Source organism: Triticum dicoccoides, chromosome 5B, assembly GCF_002162155.2.
Source record: "Triticum dicoccoides isolate Atlit2015 ecotype Zavitan chromosome 5B, WEW_v2.0, whole genome shotgun sequence".
Lineage (NCBI taxonomy): Eukaryota > Viridiplantae > Streptophyta > Magnoliopsida > Poales > Poaceae > Triticum > Triticum dicoccoides.
In genome coordinates, this window is record NC_041389.1 from 405,903,399 (window position 1) to 405,914,916 (window position 11,518).

The window sequence follows — 11,518 nt, forward strand, 5'->3', positions numbered from 1 at the left end:
CTTCTTCCTCCTCCCTCCATCTTTTTTTTTCTATTTTTTACTATTGTATAATGTAGTTTTTTTTACTGTTTTTAGTAAGTGTTTAAACTAGTTAGTAAGTAAATTAATAAACTAGTTGAACTAGTTTGGTTTTAGTAAGAACTAGTTGAATCAATCGAACTAATGTATTTTTAGTAAGAAAATTATTATAACTAGTTGAACTAGTTTATTTTTAGAAAGAACTAGTTTATTTCTATTTATAGTAAGTCTATTTTTAGTAAGAACTACTTGAATTAATAGAACTAGTTGAACATATCACATTTTTTGTTATTTTTTTAGTTTAAGCAATTAGTGATGTTATATGTATGATACTATTCGGGAGGTATTAGTGATAACTTATAGGGTTTTTGTTTTTGCAGAAATCAAGGAGCCCCTCCATCATCCCCGCCGTCATCCCCGTCACCGACCCCCTCCGACCTCAAGGTGAGACCAGCCAAATCTCCATGTCAATATTAGTCCTATAAGTTATGATGTAGATAAAAACATGTTTATCTTGTGTTGCTAAAATAGGCCTATGTAGATAAAAACATGTATATCCGAGTGGCCAATGTTTTGCCGGAGAGTTGATTAATTTCCGCTCCGGAAAATTTCAGGTGCTCGATATGTCCTGTTTTAGCAAAGGTCATGCCAGAATTTTCTGTGAATTTTGGCATGACTTGTGCTAGAATATGTAGGAAATACCGAGTGGCCTGGATTTTCTAGAAAGATAATTAAACGATATTTCGGGTTGACTTTAAGACTGTCGAGGCCGAAGAATCCCAACTGTTGTGGTGGGGGTCGTTTCTCCTTCTTCTCTGGGTGCTAGACCTTTGTTATGCACTAGGGGAAGGAGGAGTAACGACCATCACCGACGGTCGCAAATGTCAGAGAGGAATCAGTGAGGGAGAGTATCCACCATATATGAGAGGACGAAGAATCCCGACTTTTGTCGTGGGGGTAGCTTCTCCTTCATTCCCATGTGCTAGACAATTTGGTGTATTGCACTCGGGAACGAAAGGAGGAGCTACCATCACCGACGGTCAAATATATATACCACATGAGCTGAGTGTTTGCAAGAAAAGACTCAACAGACCCATAGTCAACCCGTGATGCATAATAATGATCTAATTTAGTTTTTGTAGTATATATATTTAATTGTACAAGTTTAATCTTTGAATTATGAACATAGGAAATGTCGTCGGATGAAGAAGGTCCCGGGGAGTGCTCCTGGTGCGGCGACAACCGGGGTTTCTACGACAAGCCTCACCTGGACGACGATCGGTGCTTCAGCATTAAGCTCGAGGAGGCCTTCAATTGTGAAACGGTACACTACGACGCTAAGTGTTTTTTTCATAATTGAGCTCGACTTCTACTACTTCAACGTGTAATTTTTGTCTTTTAAATTTCGACTAGCTTATCCCATGCCATGCAAGACGCTATGTCTTGGAGAGGATGGTTTTGAAGATCATGAGAGGAATGAAACAAAGAAAATTAACCTAAGGACCCATCATGGTATGGATTTTGAGGTAAATCTATACAATTCTGAGAGTGTCGTGGATTTGTCACGGCAGATGTCCTAGCGAAAGGACTTAGTCGTGGAGCCATCGCTACGAGTTTACTTGAAGGGGTTAAAGCGGACACAAAGACACGTGGGGTTTATACTAGTTCGGCCCCTTCGATGAAGGTAAAAGCCTACGTCTAGTTGTGATGGAATTGATGCGGTCTCGATGGCTAGGGAGCAAAGAAGCTTCGCCTAGGCCCGAGTTGTGGTTGTCTCTCTTGAACCACCGCCGGGCCGTCCCCTTATATACACGGGTGACGCCCGTCGGTCCATAGAGTCCCAGCCGGTTCATATTCGTATCCCGGTCGGTATCTCTCTATTCCTAACTTACAATACAAGTTATACATCAGGTCGGTTTTATAGCTACAGATTCTAAACCGACTATAGGCCTTGGGCCTTCGCCTGCTTATACCACTATGACGTTAACCCGGCCCAAGTAGGCCGGTTTACACCCAGTGGTAATATCCCCAACATTAGGCCCCAGATTGATTTGAACTGGTTCATGTCAATCCTTCACACCATCTTGTGTCTTGGATGTCTTCTGTTAATTGGCAAATCTTCATGTCGTCATCATGTTTGATTGCTGTAAACCGGCATGACGTCATCAGTTTGGCTACTATAAACCGGCATGACGTCATTATGAAATTCATAACGCCCTCTTAATGACAGCTCCTGGATTCGCGCGTTTGACCTAGCTCAGTTGCCTTATAAATAAGACCGAAGGGTCATTTGTTTTCTCTTCCCCTTCATCCCTTCTTCTTCTTCTTCCTCATGTTGCCGGCTTTGGAGCTCCGCCACCACTGTCGACCTCTGCCTCGTCTCAGGCTGCTGCATCAACCTGTACGTACCAGAGTGCCGCGGCGTCTTTCCGCATCCTCTCCGTTCCTGGTAAGTTCTCTCTCCCACTTAACCTAGATCTGTTCCTAGGGTTTCATGTTCTTGCTATGTTCATCGCGCTTTCATAGCTGCTCTCTGATCTTGAATGCATCTGTGAACTCTTGCTGTGTTCAGTAGCGATCCCTTTAGCATCCGCTTACCATTTCTCATCCAAGCTCATAGATCTCCCGCATCTATCCGCTCAATGGTTCACTTCTATTTCCGTCTTAGTCTTCAAAATATTTCCTATTTTTATGAGCTTGCTGTAGATCCGTGGCTATAACATAATTTTGTGAAACTTGTTTCTGCATAACTAGTTATCCATAGTTTCGATTGCTTCCGATGCTTAGGCCAGGCGGTTTAACTTCACCATAGAGAAAAAATTGCTAGACCGGTATATATGTCATTAGTCCCCTGGTTGATCCACCAGAATCCATCTGATGCTACGTTGTAGAAAACCGGTTTATGAGTACTGCCCTCGGTTTACCGTAATTAGATCAACACCGTTTTATCCGGCATGTTCTTGAACCGGATCATTTATTTCTTGTAGATCTTGTCATGGCCAAACAAGTGTACGAGTGCAACTGGGTTCCCTCCCGTGTCACAGAATCACAGCTGAACGATCTAGTCCTGATTGGCGCTTTGGATAGCAAAGACACAATCCATTGGAGGGTTCCTGGAGATGAATGTCCTCCTACATCCCAGGAAGGAGAGGTCGCGGTCTTCACAGATCATATGGCCCGGGGTTTCAAACCGCCCGGCTCCAAATTTTATCGGGATGTGTTAGCCAACTTTCAACTCCGTCCACAGGATATTGGCCCCAACTTTGTCACCAATCTATGTCACTTTCAAGTACTTTCTGAGGCATACCTTCAAGAGGAGCCTTCCGTCGAATTATTTAGAGATCTCTTTCATCTGAACCGTCGTACTGAATTCACTGACGGCCCTAATACCGAACTGGGCGGTATGGCGATTCAGAAGTGGAAAGAAATCACCTACCCTCACGTCAAACTCCATACTCACCCCAAGGAATGGAACGTAACTTGGTTTTATTGCAAGGATACATCTCCTGATAATGAAAATCCCTTGCCTGGCTTCCGTCCGGAACGGCTCAGCAACACTCACCCTTTTCCACAAAGGCTAAGCGCTAAGGAGAGAATTAAATATGCTCCTCAACTGTCCAAGCTCCGGGCCTTCATGGCCAACGGTTTAACAGGAATAGACCTTGCACGCTGCTGGATATCATGGAGTATTTTGCCTCTAAGCCGGCGCCCAAATTTGATGTGTGAGTATACTGATAGTGCCGATGACCCACTCCGACACACTAAAATCCAACTCCCTAAGGACGAAGTCACAGAATCTGTGAAGAAGATGCTGAATGAACCGGAGCACCTCCGTGCTCAAACCGGTCTGCTTCCTTACTGCACCACCAACAAACCGCCAGCGGTAATATTCAATTGCTCTTTTGTTGAACCGAGTTACTATTTTATATGTTCAACGTTTTAATTGCTGCTGATCCAGGGTGATAATCCGTTCTGGAGTAAAAAACTTCCTCAAGACAAAACGGAGAAGGCAGGACGGCCAACCCGGCCCAAGACCAAGGTTGTCAAGAAACCAGCTCATAAGAGAAAAACCACCACTTCATCTGACCCAGCCATTGATGATGATGTGGGTAATCCGGATCTTGAGGAAGAACTTGATTCACTTGGCTTACTTTTTACACGCCTTATTGATGATGATGTTTGTCAGGATGACGCTGAAGCCAGCAATGCGGTTTTTGTTGAGGTAACTATTCTCTCTTCCGATTCAGAAATCTTGCCTTTGCCAAAATTTCGCCGGGCAAACCGGAAAGTTAAATTTTCTCATCCTCTTGCTTATCTGGATTCCCAATTTCTTATGAAGACTCAACAACACGAAGCTCGCCGCACAACCCGGCACAGTGGCCAGGTAGTTACCTCTGCCGGTTTACCAAACAGTCCGGTTCGAAAACGCCGCTCCGAGGTCTCCGACCTTTTTATTGATTTAAATCGTAAAGCGGGTTTCTTCCGTCAACCTCTTAATCCATCCGACTCCGATTATCAGGTCACTTCTCATTCCTCATCTGGTGAATCGTCAGCCACCCAGCTACCACCTTTGAAAACAGTTGCTGGGTAAGTTAAACCGAACATATGCTTCCAGTATGTTGTGCAATGGTTTACACTTTTCCTTAATTTTTATCTTTTCTTCCAGGGCTAAACCGAAACCAAGCAAGAAGGCCCGCGTGGATAAAGCGGCTGAAGAAAATATAGCCCCAGAACATGACCAAGCGCCGGATCGTGAAATGTTTACTTCTGAAGATATCCCCAATGATCCTCCTCTGCAAGACAACATTATCCCTGAAGAAGGTCTTACTAATACTCCAGCGTCTGCTGATCCGCCTGCCAGCTCTGTCCAGATTGAGAAATCCCACACTCCTGCTGACAAAACGGCCGCACCAACCCAAACCGGCGAGTCAAAAGATGATGATGTTGTGATTACCGGTGTAGGCCGCTCTGAACCCGGGAATCCTGCCACCCTTACCAGGCATACCATGAAAGAGGATTCTTCCCCTTTGAATAAAGGAAAATGGGATGTTGAATTAGAAACATATGCCGCTCTGAATGCTCAAGATCTTCACTCTGGCTATTTGAACCGGCTTTATACTAGCCGTGACTGTGAAGCTGGCCTGGTCAAAATGATGAGGGATAAATTTGAGGTAAATTCCTTCTTTCTTTTCTGCCCTTGCATTCATCCCGGTAGCCCCCAAGGGCCGGTTTGTGACCTTGGTCAAAACGGGACTTGATCCTGAATATATATTTTTTGAAATCCGTCAGCACAACCCTCGAGGGCCGGTTTAGCATAAGCAAACCGGGGATAAAAAATAAAAAGCTGTCCTTAGAACAGAACTTGATCAAATAACCATTAGCCCCCAAGTGCCAAGTTGAATACTTGTATTGAGCTTGGGACTTTGTATTCAAGCAATATAAAAAATTGAAGGTACATTAGCCCCCAAGTATCAGGCATATAACTTTATTATGTGGTTGATACTTCAATTTCTTGTCTTGACTGTGAAAAGCTTTAAAATGTCATCTGTATGCAGGCTGAGATTAAAATCAAGGAGGACCGGATTGCCGATTTGCAGGAGGCCCTGAAGACCCAGCAAGCTGAAACAGATAAAGCCAAGGAAGAATTAACCAGCGCTTTGAGCACTGCTGAACGGCTGAAACAAAATTTTAAGAAAGAGCGAGCTGACTGGGCCACTGAGAAGGCCGGTTTAACCAAAAGAGCAGAAAATGCTGAAGCGGCCCTTAAACCGGTGGTAGATGAACTGACGGCCGTACAGCGGCAAATACACTCCATGACTGCTGCTATCTTTGGTAAGCTCCTTGTAACTTCTGTGATAAATTTGAATCTGCTGTATCGTAAGTCCGGTTTGAGACCATTCCAATCCTTTTGTAGGCACACGTATTGGGCACTTAGGAAATGATGTGCGGAAGAAATTGAAAGCTGCCTACACCTTGGTAGAACAATTGTACACTGGAGCCCAACGGATCATCAGCACAGCTTCTCACAACAACCCGGCGCCCTCTTTAATCCAGGACACTCTTAGCAAGTTGTCAATGCTTCCAGCCCAGATTGAGGAGCTGAAAAAATCCGCTGCCCGAACTGGAGCCATCAATGCCTTAATCCGGGCAAAGGCATGGGTGCCCGACTTTGATCCTTTGGAAGCAGCTCAAGGCTATCCCAGTCTGAAAGAAGACGGCTCTGAGTTCAACGAAGAAGATTTAAGGGCTATAAACCGTGCAGTGCGCCCTCTGGCTTGCCAGCTAGCTGAAGAAGCAGATTCGACGCATTATCAAGCGCAATACAATAATCAAAACAAGCGAGTGCCTGCCCCAACTGTTGAAGCGGAGAATCTGATTCCTCCAATCCGTAAGCACACTTACGCCCCTGATATTGAACCGTCTTCCCTGATCCATGAAGAAGCTGTTTTCCAAGCTTTAATGGGAATCGACTGGACCACTGTTGATTTCCAGCCAATGGGTAGAGACGAGGAAGCTGAAGCGGCGGAGGACGAGGAGCAAGCTTGAACCGGAAGCCGGTTTGAAGTGCTATTTGAAACATCCTTCTACAAAAACAATGATGTTGTTTGGGCACCATGCTGCCTTGTAATAGGATAGTTAAAACTTCTGCCTGGGATATGCCTTCGTGCATAAGTACTAAAGCTTTTGCTTGAAAATCTTTAATTCATATTTCCTGCAATCAGAAAAATTTGAACTTCGGTAGCGGTTATACCGCAGCCGGATTATGATCTTGATATGTGTATCAGAAATATAACAAACACATGATACATAAATACCTTCCATGTTTGGGTATAAAGCTGGCTTATCCAAGCCTGAAGCGGTGGTTTTATAAACCATTACCGTCAAAAAGGGAATAAGTAGCCCCCGTACAAACCGTGCTGACTTAATACAAGCCCCCTGGTTATTCCATGATGTTAACAGGGAAAAGGTAAACCGGGAGACTCCTCCGGATTAGAAGGGGGATCAAAAATCATTGGCTGAACCGGAAAAAAATATGCTTGTTGACATAAAGAAATCCAACAAAAGCAAAAACGAACAAACCATGAAAACAAGATGGAAACGAAAGTAATGATAAAAACCATTCGCAAAAATATGCTATATTAAGCTGTTCAGATGGCATTACCATGGTCGGACAGGATCAAGGCCCCCAATAGGGGTGACAATGATTCAAGTCAGCCAGGTCCCCAAATGACTCGTGGCATATATGCCAAATCAAGAGGCGTAGCAATGGCTCGGGCCCGACCATGCTCCCAAGTGATTTTGTGGCCTTAGGCCGACCAAGAGGCATTACTGGTTCAGACTTGACCCAGTCCCCAAATAATCTGGTGGCTGTCGCCTATCAAAGGGTGTTCGTTGGTTCGGACACGACCAAAGCCCCCAGTGATATAAAAACAAATGTCAAGGGGTAAACCGGAGGCCGCTTTAGACAGAACCACTCCGTGTAACCTCGCATGATGAGAAAGACAGAGACCCCGCTTCGGCTGAGGCTCTGGTTTGATATATCAAAGATAATATATACATTGTCATGATATGTACATAAATAGAGCCAATGGCTCAAGTATAGTAAGGCCGAAGATGAGCTATATTGCACGGTCTGTTGGTCTCTTCTTCTGATGTACGTGAGTCTTGATGCTCTCGAATGTCAATCAGATAATACGACCCGTTGTGCAGATTCTTGCTGACTACGAAAGGTCCCTCCCAGGGTGGGGATAACTTGTGCATATCTGTTTGATCTTGGATGAATCGAAGCACCAAATCTCCTTCTTGAAAAGTTCTGGTTCTAACCCGGCGACTGTGATAGCAACGAAGATCTTGCTGGTAAATCGCCGAACGGGCAGCCGCTATATCACGCTCTTCGTCCAATAGGTCCAAAGCATCTTGTCGTGCTGTCTCATTGTCTGCCTCAACATAAGCTGCCACACGAGGCGAATCGTGCCGGATGTCACTAGGGAGAACTGCCTCTGCTCCATAGACCATGAAAAATGGCGTGTATCCTGTGGACCGGTTTGGCGTAGTATTGATACTCCATAATACAGATGGCAGCTCTTCAACCCAACATCCTGGTGTTCTTTGCAATGGGACCAAAAGCCGGGGTTTGATGCCTCGCAAGATTTCCTGATTAGCTCGTTCTGCCTGTCCATTGGACTGGGAGTGTGCTACTGACGACACATCAAGTCGGATGTGCTCACGTTCACAGAACTCCTTCATAGCACCCTTGGATAAATTGGTACCATTATCAGTAATGATACAGTGTGGAAAACCAAACCGGAAAATCACCTTCTTGATGAACTGTACCGCTGTTGCTGCATCACACTTGCTGACAGGCTCCGCTTCAACCCACTTGGTAAATTTATCAACTGCCACCAAAAGGTGAGTTTTCTTATCCTTGGATCTTTTAAAAGGTCCAACCATGTCTAGCCCCCAAGTTGCAAATGGCCATGTTATTGGGATCATCCTCAATTCCTAAGCCGGCACATGAGCACGCCTTGAAAATTTCTGACATCCATCACACCGTTTAACCAAATCCGCCGCGTCAGCATGTGCTGTCAATCAGTAGAACCCGTGAGGAAACGCCTTTGCAACCAGAGACTTTGAACCGGCGTGGTGCCCACAATCCCCTTCATGGATTTCTCTTAAGATTTCACAGCCTTCCTCAGGAGAAACACAACGTTGAAACGCCCCTGATACACTGCAATGATGTAATTCACCATTGACAATTGTCATAGACTTGGATCGCCGGATTATCTGCCTGGCCAGAATCTCGTCCTCTGGCAACTCCCCCCTTGTCATGTACACAAGATAAGGAACCGTCCAATTCGGAATAACACGCAGGGCTGCCACCAATTGAGACTCCGGATCAGGAATAGCTAAATCCGCTTCACCTGGGAGCTGGACCCAGTAATCCACCGCGGTACCAGGAGACAAACCGGATTGAGGCGCCAGGGCCAGGAGCGACGGTCCAACCTCGCCTGATGGAGCCCCCTCAACAGAATATTGCGATGCCTCCACCGGTGCAGATGCCCCCGGGTCATTATTCGAATCCTATGGACAACCTTGTTGCGGCCGCGGCACGGTTAGAGGCCATCCTGGTCGAAGGGGATTCTCCGCAAGCAGTAGAAACGCGCCGGGTTAAGGATTCCCGGAGTGTGAAAGAGATTTCGGGGGTCAAACCCTAACGGCAGGCATGATCTGTGCTTTCGCTTTAAAACCTCCTGTGATGCATTCTGGTCAAGCATGAGTTTATAGGCCTGTGCGTCCAAAGCGGCCCGCTCTGCGGCCATCCGGTCTTTTTCTGCTGCCAGATCCGCTTTGGCTTGCACGATCTGCTCTCTCACCTTCGCGATTTCTGCATTATGAGCATCTTGATCCGCCGAGTCATCCTCTGCCATAAGCGCGGCCAGTGCGTCAAACAGATCAGATAGAACTTGAACCTGCGGGCGCACAAGGCCTCCTGCCCCTGCTGCTGCTGCCGCTGCGGATCCGGAGAGCATTGCTGCGGCAGTCGAAGAATAATTCGCCGCCTGGGTGCCAGCCATGAATATTCCAACCCGGTTGATCTGGCCTGGGGGTCCGGAATACTGTCGCCATCGGAACAACCCCTAACTTGATCGCCTTGCATCCGGTATAGCGACTCGGTCTCTCCGGTCGACGACTCGTCGCCAGAATAGACGACGGTCTCGCTATCGTGCTCTGATTCGTCCTCGCGCTCTCCTCCGTAGACGACTCCAACGAAGGCACGCTTCATGGCCGGTTTAACCTGAGTAAAGCTCGCACGCTGAGCCGTCTCGACGGGGTCGGTGTAGATGTCCGGCTCAGGCCCAGGCTCACCGATCTTGCCGATGAAGACGTGTACGCTGCCAAAGGGGACCCGGTAACCATACTCAATTGAATCGGCCTCAGGACCCCATCCTGCATCATCGATGTAGATCCTGCCCCGACGACTCTCGGTCATTCGGCCCACAACATAGCCTTCGAGTCCTTTGAGCTTGCCCTCCAAGATCGTCAAACCATCGTGCGATAGCCCCACGGTGGGCGCCAACTGTCGTGGATTTGTCACGGCAGATGTCCTAGCGAAAGGACTTAGTCGTGGAGCCATCGCTACGAGTTTACTTGAAGGGGTTAAAGCGGACACAAAGACACGTGGGGTTTATACTAGTTCGGCCCCTTCGATGAAGGTAAAAGCCTACGTCTAGTTGTGATGGAATTGATGTGGTCTCGATGGCTAGGGAGCAAACAAGCTTCGCCTAGGCCCGAGTTGTGGTTGTCTCTCTTGAACCGCTGCCGGGCCGTCCCCTTATATACACGGGTGACGCCCGTCGGTCCATAGAGTCCCAGCCGGTTCATATTCGTATCCCGGTCGGTATCTCTCTATTCCTAACTTACAATACAAGTTATACATCAGGTCGATTTTACAGCTACAGGTTCTAAACCGACTATAGGCCTTGGGCCTTCGCCTGCTTATACCACTATGACGTTAACCCGACCCAAGTAGGCCGGTTTACACCCAGTGGTAATATCCCCAACAGAGAGCGTATCCAATTTTGGTTGCCCGGGTTGGGAAGCACTTTGCAAGATGTATGATTTTCAAGAGGGTATGTTTGTCACCATGGATCTTGGTGATCCTGACATCGACCAAGATAATTTGGACATTTGGGTTCTTGTTGATACGCTTCCAATTCTACTGCTATGTGAGTTCCTCAAACATAGTTATTAAGTAATTTATATTGTTTATTTCAAAATAGTTTACAACTTATTTCCATTGATAGCTTATTTTCATGCTTCAAAGAGTGTGTGGAAGATGGTAGACAGAACCAACTACACTGATGGCTCTGAGTTAACTTATCAAGAGAAAAATCATCTGGTCGCATATTGTACTGACATTGAGAATTACAATGCCTTTTATCGAACTCCTCCAAATTATGGTGAATCACTATTGGAAAGTGGGAATTTGCCATCAGCCAGCTCTTTGCCATCTGCCAGCTGATGGCAAAGAACGTCTTTGCCATCCGCTTATAAAAAACAGATGGCAAAGAACTGACAGATGGCAAAGAACATGGTTGCCATCAGCCAATTCTTTGCCATCTGCTAGTGGATGGAAAATAATCTTTGCCATCTGCCAGCAGATGGCAAAGAGGTGGGTAGGGTCCAGTGCTGTAACGGCCTGTCAACCCACCTTTTTGCCATCTGCCAGCAGATGGCAAAGAATCTTTTCCGTCTGTTGGAAGATGGCAAAGAAGTGGGTGGGCCCAATGGATATCGGTGCTGTAACGGCCTAGTAGCCCCACCTCTTTGCCATCTGCCAGCGGATGGCAAAGGCCCATATCTTTGCCATCAGCCAGCGGCTGGCAGATGGCAAAGAGGTCGAACTATCTCCTCCCCCCTCTTCTTCTAAAAAAAATTCCCCTCCCCTCTCTCCCAGCCTGGCCCCTCCCCCCTCTCTCTCTCTCTCTTCTAGCCCGGC